Below are 17,827 nucleotides of genomic sequence, written 5' to 3' on the forward strand. Positions count from 1 at the left end.
TATCTTGGCTTATCTGGGTTTAATGTCTGCTCCTGTTCTGTCCTTTGTACAGTTTCACAGAGATACGATGGTTTTCCTGCTGGATCAGTTAGCCAAATCACATTTTTGGCGTGCTCTATGGAAAGTATGTCATACAAAAGGAAATTAGGGATGTGCTGGCAGATCCCAGAAACAGCCAGAACAAAATGGTCCATCGCAGCAGTGTGCAGAGGGGTCCTGATCCCGAAGGCAGTGTCAGTGCTAGCTCAAGGCTTCTCATCATCGTAGGCTGAATTTATTTTCTCATTTGAAGGCTGATCATAAGGCTAAGTTGCTTTTGCTACAAAAATGCCAACTAGAGGAGGGAAAGGCAGAGGAACAGCCATGCTAACTGAACTTGCTGGCCTAACCAGTAGTCTACATATCCCAACCTTTCCCTCAGAAAAAGTAGTGTCAGCTTGATTTTCCAGATGCCTGGCATAAACAAAGTAGGTAGAGGATCATGCCCGTTTTGCAGCTGTCGGTAATTGCCTGCTTTGCCAATGATCAGAGCCTGTCTCAGGCAGCATGGGTGTGTTAACTGAATTCCTGGGCTAATGAGAAGTGTTTCTCAGCAGGGGTAATTGCCTCAGCTGTAATACCACCTTGATGCAGTTATATTGTTGGTGGTCAGCTGTTGCCAAGATAATGACTTTTGTATCTCAGAGAATCTGGTGTTTTAGTTTAATAAAACAAACAAGAGGTGGAGACAAAGCCTCTGAGTCCAGCTACATGACAGAGAGAAAAAAAAAAACCCTATTGTTACAAGCAGGTTTTAGAACAGAGTGCTTACGACAGTGGGGCAAACAAAACTCTGCAGGTGCCTTGAAGTGGAGCTCCTTTAGTTCTAAAAAAAAAAAGAAATTGTATGATGCTACCTGTGAGTCTAAGCATCTAGAATTTAAGGATCCAGTCCAGAAAACCTCCCTAACTAGGTGTAAGTAAGGCAACCAGTTGTAACTCAGACAGTTTTTGTTGCTTGCTATTCCCTACTGCTTATTCCTTTCTCTAGCTGATAAGTATTCAGAGCATTGCGTAGTTCTTTCCTTTCTTCTTTAAGAGCAGTTAATTCACTTTCATACCTTCTGCTTGTTTGTACAGGAAAGAAAGCAAAACACTTGCTGGTTTGCACTGCAAAAAAATCTTCCTGAATTTCAATTAATCAACAGAATTGTTGAAAACTGTTCACTGTCTACTGAAACATAATTATCACTGGAATAGTTAGGGCCAGTTATGAGAGTTCACCTTGCCCCTGAATGGAGTGGAAGCTCTCTCTTCTGAGGACTTCTGGATTCAGCCCTTAGCTGTATCATTGTTACAGGATAGAAAAATTAGAGAAGACTGAGAAATGAGCAATATAGGTAAAGTATATTGTTGTTTTTGGGTTATGGATTGTTCTTCTATATCCTGTCTTTTTCTTTCCTAATCTACCATAAATGTGCCAAAGTATATGAAATAGTGTGTTTTTTCCTTTTCTGAGAACAGTGAAGCCTACTTGAATTAATAAATGAATCAAAGGTAAATGAACTCTGAAAGTGAATAATGAGAAAAATCTCTATATAACAAACCTTTTTATATGCCCATCAAGAAGACCTGCAACTTTTAAATGAATTGCCTTTAAATGAATACAATGTATCAAAGAAATATTAACGCCTACTTTATTCCTTAAAACATTTTAGTGCCTCATTAATACGCTTCAGATTAGCCAGGTTGTTAAGTGTCCATCACCAAATAATGATAGAGTGCAAGAAATTCCCTTCTGTACCAGTAAAGTGTCACCTGAATCTGGTTAGAAACTCACATGTTGTTAAGGTTATATTGGCAAGATAGAAACTGCCAAAGAAATGGTGCTTTTATTGAATGCTGTTAATTTTTATTCTTTCTGAGCCCTAGAAGTTGTTAAAGTGGTTAATATGACTCAGATTAGATGTCCAAAACAGTGCTTAAGTATTTCCCTTTCTGTTCTGAAAGAAAACCTGGCATTTTTAGGAACATTCTTAAACCCCGATTTGCTCATATTTTCCTTACAGATATCAAACATGCAAAGTTGTAGTTGGCTTCCAAGCACCGTAACGAGTGTTTTGATCTTGTCTAAGCAAACAGGACCGAAATAAGTTATGCCGACACATGGACTGCCATGTCAATGAGAGTTTCTTCTGAGCTGATGAAATAGCCTGTTTGGTTAGGCTTGTAAACTTTGTCTGAACTACCCAATGAATGATTTCTGCCCACTCAAAGGAAGAATGCAATTGAATCAGTGCATAAGCATGTTTTATTCTCAAGGTTGCTGGCCAGGAGTTCTTTGGCATCATGTTAGAAACTGGAGCTTAAATTTGAAATTCCAGCTGAATCACATGCTTCAAGAAATAGGCAGATCTTAGTGTTTATAGAATTCATCACCTCATAGAAAGAATGTGTTTTATGATAACTCATAATTTGAAATAATTTCTGTGCTGTGTAAATTGTGTTCTAATTGATGTGAAACAAGATACTTCAGTACAGAATTGAATGCTGGGAATTTCCCTGGGGTTGAACTGTACTCTGGTGATTCTTAAACACCATTCCTTTCCGGCTGGTCACTTCTTTCCTAAATACGGTCTGTATTTATTCAGTATGGTATTAGGGCACCTCAGTCAAGGAATGGCTGTTTCAGTTCCACTGGCAACAGCTTGGCAATTCAAAATCTGCATGTAGTTTTCATCGTGAGATTTGTTAGTAATTCTGAACTTTTGTATGTCTCTACTTTATATAGTCCTTCAGTTTCAAGTATCTTATGCTCTTTTAATTATGGTAAATATATGTTTTTAGATGGCTGATTGGCTAGCTGGGTAGTTTATTTTTTAATGTGAGCTTTTCTTTAATCAGTTTTTACTTGTATTAGTAGTCCATTGCTCTACGAAGTGTTTCTGGGATCACTCTCCTTGCTGCTGTAAGAAATGGGACATAAATTAGAGGCATCATGATAATGCCCATGGTTGATGCTTGAGGGACTGCGGGCAGAGTGTAGTCTGAGAGTGTGACAAATAGGTGATTTTTATATTGGTATAGATGGGTGATACCCATCTTGCTGTAGGGTTGAATATGAGTTGGAACATGTGTGAGGAGACTGGGAAAGAGGAAAGGCTTGGCTAGTCTGCTGTCTCCGCTGCTTGGTTATTCTGCTTACAGAGTCAGGTTCTGAAAAGTATTTTACAAGTCTTTTCTGTTAAATGACTTTTGCTCTTGTTTTCCTTGAAGACTTGCACCGATATCCATTTTAATAGACTTGATCAAATATTTAATATTGATTGTATCAAGCTGGGAGGCTTATGATCTTTCTGCTGTGTTCCCACTCTGTTTACTGTTATTAGGACTGTGGCTACACCAGGGAAAAAAAAACCCTACAGTAGCATTTTATAGTAACAGCCTCCAGACTGGGATCTTTGGTGAAGAGGACCAAAGCGTCTTTAATGTCTCCATTAGTTTGCGTCTTCTGCTCCCCTGCCATAGCGTGGAGAACGAAAGTGACTTTCAGAGGCCACTTGCTTCTGCTAGTTGCCTCCATGCTCTGCAGACAAACTGTTATCAGACAATCTGGCCTGAGCTGAAGGTATTCCTTCACATGACAGAGGAAACTGGTTTTTTTTTCCCCAATTATGCCAGGACTATATTCATGTTTATAGATGGTTGCTACATCAATCCATGTAATAGACAAAAGACTAAAATGGGACTGGAGCAAAGACGTGTAAATTAACCATACAGTGGCATTCTGGAGACTGCACATTTACCAGGGACAGTTTAATTCATCCAATTATGCTTTTTGAAAAGCTTGCTGAAGCTCAGCTTTTCTTCTCGGATAGATATTGTACAAGTCTCATCAGCATAGTGGTTACTGATGATCGTGCGTGAAGATGAGTATGTGGTCTGTTTTACTAATAGCGTCAAAATCGATCTTTCTTGGATCTTCTAACTGTTTTCAAATTCCAGGATAGGGATCTAGGGACTACTAATTGGCCTATTACACAGAAATCTCTTAGGAAGACTCTGATGGCACTTGATGTGCTCAGGACTTATATAATTATATATCTTAATTAGAGTGGCATACTTGCTCTCATAAAAAGAGAGCAGCTTCCATTCCTCAATATTTACCTACTTTTAAAGCAAAGTTTGTACTTCTAGAGGATCTGTGGAGGTTATATTCCTAAGGACTAGCTACCCTAGCACAACAAGGTGCTGATCATTCATATGTCTAAATGTTATGGCAATTTGAGGACTAATTAAAGCTGGAGCCAGAGTGGGAGGTTAAATGGCACTTCCCCAGAGGCCCAGTCCAAGCAGGGAGAGTGCCATCCAGCAGGCAGTTTGGCAGCAATGGAAACCACCATCTTCTTGGTCAGGTACTATTGGTGGTGAGCTTGCTCTGTAGTTTGCAGTGATGGAGTGTGAGCTCTTTCTCACTAGATGCTGTTTAGATGTATGAAGGTAGAAGTATGTCCAAGCTGATAAATCCTTCCTCTCGGGAGGAGCTTCCTCACTGCCTTCTTCCCCACTTGGGCTTGTTGGTATGACCTCATTGGGGTACCCACATGGCCCTCCCTCTAACCAAGAAACTTTTGAAATAAATGGATGAGTCAACTTGAAAAGAAGTATAAAAGAAGGATGTAAATTTGTGACAGGAAGGGAGAGAGAAGTGGGAACAGAGCAGAGTCAAAACCTATTTTGATGCTACCACAGGTCACCCACTGGCATGATGACCTCTGTCTAGACCTAACGGAGCATCCTCCCCATCGGAGCGGTCCAGCCACCGCACTCACAGGACAGGGTGCAAAAAGTAAGGACCTGTGTATGTGAACTTGTGGGGTGCTTTCTCAGCCACATGGGGATTGTAGAGGGCAGCATGGGTACACAAAAAGCAAGAGCACCCACATTTCCAGCAAGATGTGGGTGCGAGTAGGGGAATCTGCACTCCCAGAAGAGAGCGGTGAGGGTTTGTTACCCTCGAACCTTGTGAGAGGGTGGTGTGTGCGTGTAACTGTGAATGTGGCGGGGCTCGAACTCTTGGGATTAGTTATAGTGTGCTTAGAAATTTATAGGTATTTATTAACATTTTGGAAACTTCTAATATTGTGGTTTATATGTCGTATCCTTGATACTGATCCTGAATGAGTATAGTTTACTGATTGCCAGTTAATGACATCATTATTAAATCATTGGATTGCTTTGTTCGTGGTTTGATTTAAACTATGCGAATTGAGCAGTTTTTCCTTGTAACGTACCCTAAGAAGACATCCCTTGTGCAGCAGCAAGATGATTGCTCCTCCATCACTGCCTTCAGCAGTCTGTTGCCACCTTTGAGCAGCGAGTGGGCTGTCATAAAATGTTCAGGTTCTGAGGAAAAAGACAAGCCCTCTTGCTATCTCCCTGTGGTAGTTTTCTATTTATGTGTGAATGGCGCATCCTTAAGTGAATACAAGATATGCCGTGCAAATAGTTGTTTGGGCTCTTTATGCAATCATCTGTTTTGGATTTTAGTCTTCCAGACATCTTCTCCTTCAAGCAGACTAGTCTAGCAAAGAAAGGAGTTTTTGAAAGCGACAATCTTAGTTTAGATTTACAAAACCAAACCAACCAACCAAACAACCCCTGCCACACTTCCCTGTGTAAAATGGCTTCTCCTAAACTATGTGGACCAGAAAGGTACAATAAATTAATCTTCCCTGATATGAAATACTATTTTATTTCCAACTTTGCTATTGCTTTTAGACTTCTTTGAAGGTAATTAAAATCGTGTGTTTTTAAAAATTATTTCTTAACTTCCTACAAAATCCCTTTCCACCGTAAACAAGTGCAGGAAGTTAGTATTGCAGGTGGAGTGTGCTACAGGTTTGAGTACAGATGAAGAAAGCCCCTGCATAGGTACAGAATGGGAAGCAAGGAAGAATGCCAGTAATTGTCCCTAGTTGGTTTTGTGTTTTTCCCCTTGGTATGCTCTCCAGGCTGATGCCTGGGTTTCAGGATGGTCTGTGGCAGAGCAATCAAATACATGGATCATAACTGTAATAGCAGGTGGAGGACATCTAATTAAAATAAGCCAGGCAGGCCGTGTGATACTGTCTCTATTTTCAGGCCTAATATTAACATGAGATGAATAGTCTAATTACATACTCCCTACTGTTCTCCCAAAATACTGTTTCATCCTACACAACAGTGTAGTTGCAGATACCTCCTTTTTAAAAGAGGTAAATACAAATAATCTTCAGAAAAATGATCTTTGGAGGAATCGTTTCTTTGCCACAAGAGCTTGCTTGTCAGCTGCTGAATTTATCCAAATCTGTGTGCCTAACATGGGTAAGAGGTCTCACAGACAGGGAGGAAGTGTATGAATGAAACTCTGATTTCTAATGGTAGCAGTGCCACATGTGATGAGTAGGTAAAGCTTGAAAATATTTACAAGGGAAAACCTGCATCGTGGTGCATGTTTTTGTTCTGCCGAGTTTCAGCCAACCTAGTGATTAATCAACACATACTTAATGTTTACACTCCATTAAGTGTAGCAGTAGTCAGTGCTTTTGTATCATGTAGACCCTGACATATCATTTGGTGGAAGTCTAATGTAACTCACTTTGTGGCTCTTTTCTTTTGCTTTTTGAATTTCCAATGGAATTTCTAGTGAATAAATTAGTAAATTTATCATTTTCTCTATAATAGTGTCACATGGACAGTTTGATGAAATAGCTCATTACAGTCAATGAAGTGAAATATGAGTTCCATCAGCACATTTTCATCAAACAGAGTTACAGAAATTAGTTTGCTGTTATCAAGGACTGTGGAATACAAAAATAAAATTAAGCAAGCTATTAGAGGATAGATTTAGGGAGGGTTCCAATTGAGTTGGAACACAACTGCCACTGTGAAAAACAGAGGACTGCTGTATGCTTAAATGAATTGTGAAGCATCAGTATTAATTGTTAATTATGTACATTAGGGACAAAATTAAATTCGGAACCACCTGAGTGTACATGAATACTGCACACTGCTCAACCACTCAACCAGGAAAGAACAAAAAGCGCTTGCCGTTCTGCAATCGCTATCAAAGTTTGAAATTGAGCTAACCTGTCTTCAGCATCGTTACTTCTATGACCCCATAACAGAAGCCAAATTGATGGAAATCCTCTACCATTAAAGTTATCCTTTCCCCCCAGTACTTTCCAAAGTCAGAACTGAGAAAGAGTCCGACTCCATTGTGCTCAGCCTGTGAGAAGTGAGTAAGTACTCAAACCGTGCCCTCGCATAGTGGGGTGCAACTCTCTCCTGCCAAACTGAGAAGCTGTTGACAGACAACGATTTGATTCTTTAGGAGGTATTTTTTATTTCAGCAGCAGTCAATAATCTGTGATCAAGAGCGATGTACTCAAGGCTTCTCATTCTTGAAATAGTAGTCCCAATGTTTAACTTCAGCCTTAGATCTTCAGCTGACATTTAACATTTTGTTTTAATAAATTATTATTAGACTTTATTTGCTGTGTGCAGAGGGAATTACTTCAGCTGTTTCCACTTATTCATGTTATTTTTGTATGTGGTCCCTTTCTAATTTTACTCCTTAACTAGATTGGGAATGAATTCTTAGTGTCTTGATAATGATGCTATACAGACTAAACACTCCAGGCAGCCAAATACCAATTTCGTGTGACATATTTTTGCAGGTATCAGATGTGCTAAAGTTCTTATATATGAAAGTAGAGGAGGCAGCCTAAATCCTGCCAGGCAGGAACTTGAAAGGATTACCACAGTCAAGAAAGCTTGGAGGCTGCCTGACTTCTTGTTGAAATGAGAACTGGCTTGCTGTCATACTTATTTTCACTTGAAGGTTATTGTCCTAAGTAAATTCAGTTTCACAATCATGACTCAGTCTCTAATGAATTCTAATAGACTAAACTGCCCGCCCCATTTAGAAGTGTGCATGTGTAACATTCTCTCCTCCACTGAGTCATAGGACTCGCCTAATTTTGGACACTAAAATTAAGTTTAATTTTGGGATGGCATTTCCCAAAAGGGACATGAAGCTATAAATAATGGAAAGCCATAACCAGCAAAAACTGTTTGCATTTTGATTGCTCTGTCATTTCTATTATGTAATAGTTTCAAAGTGCAGAAACTCGGGCAGCTTTCTGGTTGGGGAATATTGCATGGTCTGCCAAATTCACCAAAAGACGGAATTTACCCACAAATGTAATGTCACGTGCTTACAAACGTAGGATGGTATTTTGTCATTTGCACAGGTCTGCTTTAGCTGTCCACAGAAAGCATAGCCACCGCCATTTCTCAGATCTCTCTTTCCATCCTAACGACGGACTAGAAAAGCAAGAGAGGATACAGGAGATGTGATATCAGTTGTGCTCTTCCCCCGCCACCCTCCTCCCACGTCAAAGGAAATGTTACTATCCATTTCAAAGAGGTCTGATTTCATCCTGGAAGGAAAGTATGGAAGGAGTCAAGATAGAGAAGGATTAAGATACGCAGTCATTTGACTAAGGTGTAATACAGCAAGAGATCCAAATATTTCTACCTGGAAACTTTTTTTCCATCCAATTTGGTGCCAAATTTTTAGAAACAGCTTAAGTAAGGTGAGGGTTAGAACTTGACAACAAGATTTTAAAAGTCTATTGCAAGCATCCAGGCCTAGAAAACAGAGATCCCTTTTTTTCCCTGACATAAATACCGCTAGTATAGGAGACAGGCCACAGGAGGTGAAGGCAGAGGAGAAATCTGTCCTACAGTAGCAAAGCGTGACCGATACTTGGTAAGTGTAGGTGAGTAACTGAGTCATTTTGTTGCCACAGTCATTGCCTCTTCAGAGCCCTGTAACCGGAGATGGCACAGAGGAGTCTTCCACCCAGCTGTTGCCCTCACGTGTGCAAAACCACTTACATATGTATTTATATTTGTCACTTTCTCCAGCTTACGTGTAACATGAGACAAATTACTTTCTGTGTAAGGAGATATAAAGAGAGTGTAATTAATGTCTGTAAGCAAAATGCAATTTAGTGTTGAAAAATTCTGACAATATCTATGAAGTTTGTATTTTTGTCCCTATTAAAGCTGCTGGTGTCATGGATCTGCGTTATAGTTCCCTGAAGGTTACTGTAATGAACAAATCTAGATTCAATTATTCAAAAGTGCTGGAATTCTGCCTGTACAATTTTCATTTCACTAATGGGCTGGACAGATTCTGATTTTTCTCAAACAGTTCACAAATGAAGCTTAACATCATGTTGTTAACTGCTTTTATTACATTTCCCATACGTGAAGCAAGACATAAATTTTAAATGCAGGAAAATGAGAAAACAGAACAAATGCGAGTCTGAGGTTTTGTTCAAAATATTCTGGTGTCGTCATTGACTTTTTTAAATTTTAGTTTAAGTCAGGTTAACAGGTTTGCATTTCTGTCTGTCTGTATGACTGACAGGCCAGGAGAATGCAGGGTGGGAGTTAACCTGATTGACTTCCATCACCTTCAGTTAGCTGAGCTCTGGTAAGTGAATTGTATGTGATCATGCAGAAGTTCTGGTTCTCAACTAATTTGTATCTTGCGTTGCTACCTATATCAAAACATAGTATACACAAAGACACTACGTCAGATTGGTATTATTTTATGCTTCCATTTCATGGGTATTAATGGCTTTGCAGACAGGGGCCCAAGTGGCGTGCCCTGTGTGTTGCAGCCTTGTACACTCTGCTCCATCACCCTTTTTTCCCAGCTCAAACTCTCCACCAGGTCAGGGGAACTTTAAAGAAGGATGCCTGAATTTAAACATTTCTCTTTGGTTTGCATAGCCTCAATTTACAATTTCATTTTCATGTCTTTCAGACCAACAGTTCCCCTCTCGTCCTCTATGGCAGAGGATCTTTGACAACCTGTCAGTACACTGAAATCATACCAGACCTTCAACCTTGATCCTGCAAATGCTGCAGCCTGTGATTTGAGTTCAGTAAGACCTCTTTTGGATAAATTCACTTGCCCACTGCAGTAATGTGTCAGGACCTGGGGCAAGCTTTAGAAGCAAGTGCTTCCTGATGAAGTGTGTAAGGCACTAGTAAAACTGAAAAGTAACCTTTTAAAGAACTGCAGTACATTGCTTAAGTCTCACTGGCTTAATCCCTCAAGTATTAAGCAAACAGTTATGAATTGGGACTTGAGAAGGAATCTGAACAAGCTGAGGGTTAGGATAAATGTTCATAAAATTAGAGTAGTAAAATTAGAATAATAAAACAAATCCAAACTGTTAAGTGGGCTGATTAAACAGTAAGAGCTCAATTTTTCCCTCTGCTATTCTAGTAAAGTGTCTAATGCTATGTTCATTTTAATGACATTCTTATATCTTTCGGGGCTGTAAAAAGTTCTGTACATCTTCCTGTCAGTGATAAGAAGCTAAGGGCATGCAACAGAGTCCTAAATGACCCTATGATAAATTGAAGGAAGTCTATATCTGCTATACTGGTAAGGCACGACTTGGGGCTGGGATGGGAAGCCAGTGCCACTGCTGGAGGATAACAGCCAGGACAGGTACCTTGCTGTACTTCCTCTGCACCCTCTGCATCTGGGAAAAAGGGTGACCAAATAATTGTACTAAAGGGTAACTCAAATTGTGAGTTCATTTTGGATGTTGCAGGTTTCTCCCTTTGTAGGAGCTTGTCTGTCCCCATTGACTTGCAGAAAGCATATGATATCCAGTGATTAAATGTGGTGCCTGGGACTGAGTAATGCGAATGCTTTTGTTGAGTGACATATGACCATAATTCCAGTGGGGGCTTTAAAGGTTTGGAGAGCCCAGTCATTATTCTGGTTTACCATATCTGAGTAAAATTTAAAAGTCATCACCCTTACCAACCACATACAGTAATCTCTGTGGAAAGACCTGTCGGGTGTTTGTATTGTGCATGTTTAAAGCAAGCCATGGTATTTTTGTGATGAGGAATTTGTGATGCAGCCACAGGAGCCTGGTTTACAACTATCATGGTTTCCTGATCTATAATTTCAAGGTAATCATTTTGGAAATGTCTATAAAAGATGACTAATGTCTGGGGTGGATCTAATCTTGTACAGTTTGGGATCTGTCCATATCAAAATAGAAGTTACAGACCGGTTTGCAGGCTCAGGACTATCTTTGGGTTTCCATGTCAGTACAGCTGATCTCTGGACAGAAGAACAGGCTAAGCACTCTTTGCCATCACTCTACGAAATCTCTGCTTGACCTTATTCTAATTTTGATGTCTAGCTTGACCTTGAGCCTTCTTTCTTACCCTAAATTTATGTGTCTCTAAATATACCTGTTTGCAGTTCCACCCATGTATCCCAATGCCAAAAGTGTTAATAGGATCTTCTGTGCAAGACTATTGAAGACATTTACTGCGATGTTCTTAAATCTCAGCTGTTCTTTAAATTATGAACGTTATGTGGCTGTTCATCTTATAGAAAGGATAATGTGACCCTGATACTCAAATAGCTCAGTTTTTTCTCCTGTAATTTCAGGAACTAATTGCAATTTCCATTCCTTTAAATTCTCCTTGAACACTTGAATTGCTCTATTTATACACATGTGTAACAATATGTTTAATAATTTAAACATGTTAATTAATTCAACAGCATGGTTATTCAACCTGTTAATTTGGTAGTGCAATTGTCCAAAGAAAGAGCTATGGCCAGGGAAATAGCCAAGGACTAATCCAGCATCATGCATGGGATTCTTAGTTATTTCCTGAGGGTTATGGCTGAAAAAAACCCAAAAACCTGCAACTCCCCTCAACCCCCCCCAACCTTAACTGGTGCAGTAATGTTTGCTTACAGAAATCTTGCTATTGTTGCAGGCTTTCTGAGAACTGTCCTTAGAACATTAACATGACCACAAAAATATTTGACAAAAAAAGAAAGAAAATCATTGAGTAATGAGGATCTATTGAGTAGAGATGGGTAAGAGTGAGGGAGAGGAACCTAAAGGGATATTAAGGGAATGAAAGATACATACTTCCTACCTGAAAACCTGTAATGTGCACAAGGGGGTATTCTTTTTTCCCGAGAGTCAGGAAAACCACAGTTTGGGAAGACAGATGTGGTAAAATGTCCTGGAGCACCTATGGAAAACCTGCTACATTTCATTAGCAGGGTTGGATCTTATGATCATGACTTCTTCAGTATCTTTAAAACAAAACATCTCAAAAGAAATTGCTTGAAACAAACTTTTTGAAACAGAAGTTGGCTGATTTCTGCCTTATAGAAACTACGGATTCCTCCAAGAAAACTCTTCCTTTATGCCTGAGATTATTCTGTCTGTCTTGTGAGTCTGGGGCAGACACACAAGCCATTCTGGCAAGGAATCCTCTTGGCTTTGCTGAACTTTTCCTTCTGTTTTAGCAAACCTGAAGAGTTTTGTTTTCCTAAAACCAAATAAACATTGTTGTCTGATTTGATGTTTCCTTAAGAAAGGTCCTTGAACTTCTAAACAGCCAGGTGGGACTTTGGCCCAGAGCAGACACAATTAGGTATTTATGCATGGTCTTTCTTACAGGTTAGGAGCTAGCAAATACCAGGTTTCCACCAGAAACGAAGTTAAAACCAAAGCAGATTATTTGACATAAATTTGTCAATACAAAAATACGCAGATCTTGAACTGCTCTGTTTAGGAATAAAGTTATCTTATGACCACTCTTTTGAACCTTCTGCTCTGTTCTGCTTTGCACTTAAATGAACTTACTTTTGAAATACATGCAAAAATAAATCAAAGATTCACAAAATAGAGAAAGAACTGGTTCTGTATGACACTTGGGATTGATTCTTAAATTTCTTTGGGGCATAAATAATTGAGTACTCACTGTATCAGGGAGGGTAGGGATGATGGGTAGCATATTCTGTCAATGGAGATAGGAGTATTGCTGTCCTATTTGCATATGACATTAAGTAATATTAAGTGTAACACCTACAACAGGAGAGAATGGACAGACTGGGACAGACTGTTCTCATGGTCTGTTAATTAGGCCACTCCAGTGGTAGGTGTGGGTTTCTTGAATAGGCTACCTGCTATGATTTGGGCAGCTGGGAAATGAGAATTTCATTTCATCTCTGAGGAAATAACTATTCTGAAAACTGAGTTACAGGATCTCCCAGAAAGTACAAGGGCAAGAGGAAGAGGATGGAAATGGATAGATGTAATTTCTATGTAAATATGTTTTTAACTTAACTGGAAGTATTTGTCAGTTCCTGTGCATGTCCATGAACAATGTCAGTGCAACTGAATAAGCACTTTTGGGAAATAAATTAGTTACTAAAAAATCCAGTTACTCTGGTGTCCAAAACAGACCAAGTTTGCTGACAGCACTGTCAGTAGACTGGTCCCATTATATATATATAAAGTTGCCTTTCCAGAAAATCTTAAGCAGTTTTATATCTACAATCTCAACTGATGTCCCTGTTATTGATTTATTGATTTATTTATTTTTATTACAGGGAAATATTTTTAATCTTCTCATAATGTATCTTTACAACTAAACACCAAATGTTAGGCCTTTTAGTTAAGTGTCAGTAAGCAGATCAGAAAGCATCAGGAAAGGTTGGATTAATTAAACAGAAGCTTTGATCTCTTGCTCTTTTCTCTGCTATGTTTTTATGTAGTCCTTTGGGATATGGTTCATTACTCATTTTTATTTGTAGATAAGGATAAGGGCTTCTGTGCAAGATATTTGTGCAAAAATGGTTGTGCTCTTGCCAAGTGCATTAAGTGATTTGGAGGATTTACAAAATGTTTACTTACTGTGCCCATAGCTATGCACATTTGGACAGCATTGTGCAAGGTGCCATACAGACCATTAGTGAGTGATAGTTTTTGCCTTAGCTCATAACAAAAGTGACTTTTAAGCTTCAGCTTTATTTTTAAAGATGTCTGAAACATGCTAGTATACCTTGCTATGCTATACGTGAAAAAGAAACAGGTGAAGATAGTAGCATACAATGATTTCAATTTTTTTTTAAACATAATTTTTTTTCACAACTAAAGATTTAGAATCCTGAAGTGATGGAAAAGCTTAGATTGGAAAGGCCCTCTGGAGATCATCTGGTACAAGCTCCAGCTGAAAACAGGGCATTGGACTAGGTTAGCCAGGGCCCTGTCAAGCCAAGTCTTGAATATTTCCAGCAAGGGAGATCCCACCACTTCTCTGGGCAACCTGTTCCAATGTTTAAGTGTTCTCACAGTAAAGAACTTTTATGGAATTTCCTAGGTTCTGCATGTTGCTCCTTGCTCTGTCACTGTGCCTCCTGCTGGAGAGAGTACCTCCATCTTCTCTATAACTACCTCTTAGGTACTGGAAGGCTAATTTATACTGGTACTGCTCCAGTCCCATTTCAGCTGTTGGCTTTTTAATGTTTTGTTTTTTTTTTTTTAACATCTGGCATGTTTTAGTTTAATCTAGATAGAGCAGATTATTAATGAGTGTGATGTTCACTAAAAACAAGACTATCAAATGGAGGGGAGAGTCAGTATCCCCTTTGCTATTTATGGGAATAATTCATTTCCTATGGCAGGGAGTAAAACCTCAGGTGAACAGAAAGATGTGCTCCACTGTAGCGTCTGCTTTCCAGAAAGAAAAGGAAAAGTTCATTGTAAGGCACCCTTACCTCCATGTCTGAATTTAAGCAAATTCTAGTTCATAGAAATTCTTCTTGCAGACACAACAGCGTGACAAGTGACTCTGGCTTAGTGCTGCCCATGTCACTTTGCATTAGGAAATACAGTGTGACTGACATGAGTGATATAAAATGTCAAGTAAGACACTTGTCAAAAATGGTACCTTTTCTGTATAAATGTAGTGAAAGAAACTGTGGCTTAAAAGCAAACCAGGTGGCCTGGGTTTTGTTTTTCCTCCCCCCCGCCAAGGTGACCTGGGAATATTTACTTCTAAATAGTTGCAAAGGTTTTTATGAATTTATACTGACAAGCTCTTTTAGTGGTGATCAGGAGCAGTCTTCCTGGGGAGGCAATTAGTAAGGGGACCTTCACTCACATTTCTTGCTCTGCGTAGACCTGAAATCCCACTTTCCTGCTCCGAAGGTAACAATTCCTGCATTCCTAATGTAGCACTGCAGATCGTCTCCATCTCTCCAATACCTCATTCCCATGTGGAAAGCCACAAGAAAGCAGCAGGACTGTGCAGCTGCCTTCATTTCCCACTTTTCTCTCTCATCCCCACTCTTCTCATCAGCAGGAATGCCTCCAATGCTTGGATATGATGCATAACAGAGCTTCTATGCCTCACGCTGGGATTCTCTGTATAAACCCTTGGACCAGTTCCAGCTGTGTAGGGAGATAAGGATGCTCAGCAAGCGACAGCACTGGGTCTTACATGGTGTTGTAGTCGTAGTTTACAATGTCAGATCCCAGTCCTGTCAGGTGCACTTTTATCCCTGTAGGGGAAGGATTGTGTCCTAGACTTTAGGGTATATAATAAATAGATGACATAGAAATAAGTTAAAATCATAGTTGCAAAATACAAATAGAAGAAAGGATTTGGAGGGATTCACACGTAAGCTTTTATTATCTAGAAAATATGTATTGGCTAAACAATAACTCTCTATGGACTTTTACTGTGGACTTTGGGGAAGCAAGACTATGGTGCAGGTGCACGTCTATAGAGAACTTTCTGTTTAGATATTCTGGAAAAGAGCTCTCCATGGCTGCTCCTGCTCTGCAGTGCAGATGCGTTCTTCAGTGTATCGTGCAGTTCTGTCCTAGTTTGCTCTGAGAGATCAAGCCCAGACACACAACTTCTTCCATAAACCCTGGTTGTGATGGATTTGTGGACACACTTGTTGAGTTCCAAAGTAGCAGCAGAAATGGTTACTGTTTATTAGACCACATGCACTTGCACTCCTCTTCACATGAAAACACATTTTACCATTTTAATTTGTGAATAATTTTTATACCACATAAAATGAAGACTAGACCCTGAATTTTTGAAAAATATCTTTGTTTGTTAGCTAAGTGCAAAACCAAATGATATAAAACAAAGCCACCTGCTTCTCCCTAGTGCTTATGAACACAAATGCAATTAAATTAATTGAATAGCAATTTGTAATTCCACAGTCTCTCTCTTTTTTTTTTTTTGTGTGTGTGTGTATGTGTGACAAGCCATGAGAAATGCACCCAAATGACAGAACAAAAAGAATCTCTTTATAATTAAAATTCATCTCTGGAATGCTTTCTAGATAGTGAGATCTTTGTGCTGTGATATGGCTACATAGAATTGGATCAAAAATATTGTGGGAGGGAAGGTGATCTGTGACAGTAAGGCTGTAATGCGGCGCTTGAACTATTTTGGATAATCCTGCAGCAGATACCAATTGACTACAGGGAAGACTCACAGATCTTGACTCTCCCTCTAATATTTCTTCTGGTTGCTAAAGATTCGTCTCAAAAAAGAACGGGAAGCCATATTTCTCAAAATCAGTAAAATAAGACATTGTATTAACCATGCTGCCATCCCAAAGCTTATTACTAGCACAGCATAGACTGGCTCATCATGCTTAAAGACAAGATGGACAAGTACAAATTAGGAGGAGATGTGGCCAACGGTGGTCTAAGTTAGAAGGCAGAACTGTTTCAGCTGTGAAATCCAAACTGTGCATTATAAAAGGACTTTGTATTTCTGGCTCAAAATAAAACAGATCTTGGGGAAGGGAGAAAGTTTTGGAAATACGAACACCGCTACCTCCTTCATATGGGCTGGCAGCTGTTGACGGACGTAGACCTCCTTATCCATTTCATATACTAGACTTTGAAGCTTCTTTGCAGCTCCTTTCTTTCTTATGCCTCTTACCTCCTGGATATTATAATTTTCAGCAAGCATTCACTTGTCTTTTTTGCTCTTCCCCACTTCCTCTGCGCAGGGATTTTTTTTATAGGTCAAATAATATAATGTATTGTGGTGCTTCAGCAAACCCAGCTGTGGCTCCATGTGTTACATAGCCTAAATAAAACATGTAAGGCAAGTGCTCAGGTCATGCAATTGAATATCTGCAATCAATCTTTACCAGCCTGGGGTGTATCAGTCATATATAGCGTTACAGACCATGGTAATAGCCAGCATCTTTCAGCTAGGATTATGCAGCAAGAGTAATAAAATGAAGAAATACATAATTTTTACACTTTTTGCCACAAACACATAAATCTTTTAAGGGCCATAACATAACATTTGCAGAGCCTGAGGTATGGAGTAACTTGTAAAGTATGCTATTTAGGGAGGAAAAAAAAGGTATTTTTCTCTTGACATGTGAGTGGATGCTGTTGCTAACAACTTTACAGAGAGATGACAAATCTGCTCAGCACTGGAGCAAAAAGACCCAGTGTTCTGGGCTGCAAGATCTTCATTCTGCATGAAGGCATTTTTTTAGAAGAGATTGTGGGATGGTGAAGGGGGTGGCAGTGAAAAGGTTATTTAGGGAAAGGGGAGGAAAATGTAAGTAATTTACATTCTGTCATAGAATAAGCTTGTCTCTAAATCCCACGTTACAAACAGCTGTTTGTCAGCTAGAACAGTTAAGAAATTAAATAGTGCTCATGCAATCAGATTCATCAACTTGCAATAACTGTTCACTAACCATGAGCAAAAAAGAGAAAGATAGTTGAAGAAAAATACCAATAAATTCCTCAGTCATTTCGGATATTGAATTACACGTTTTTGCAGCATATGTTCCTGTGACCTTTATAGTATGGATTGAAGAATATTTTCATAGGATGTCAGAATGCTCCTCATAAAGGACAAAATGACATATTTCCAACCTGCC

This window comes from Mycteria americana, chromosome 2 (genome assembly GCF_035582795.1).
Source record: "Mycteria americana isolate JAX WOST 10 ecotype Jacksonville Zoo and Gardens chromosome 2, USCA_MyAme_1.0, whole genome shotgun sequence".
Classification (NCBI taxonomy): Eukaryota; Metazoa; Chordata; class Aves; order Ciconiiformes; family Ciconiidae; genus Mycteria; species Mycteria americana.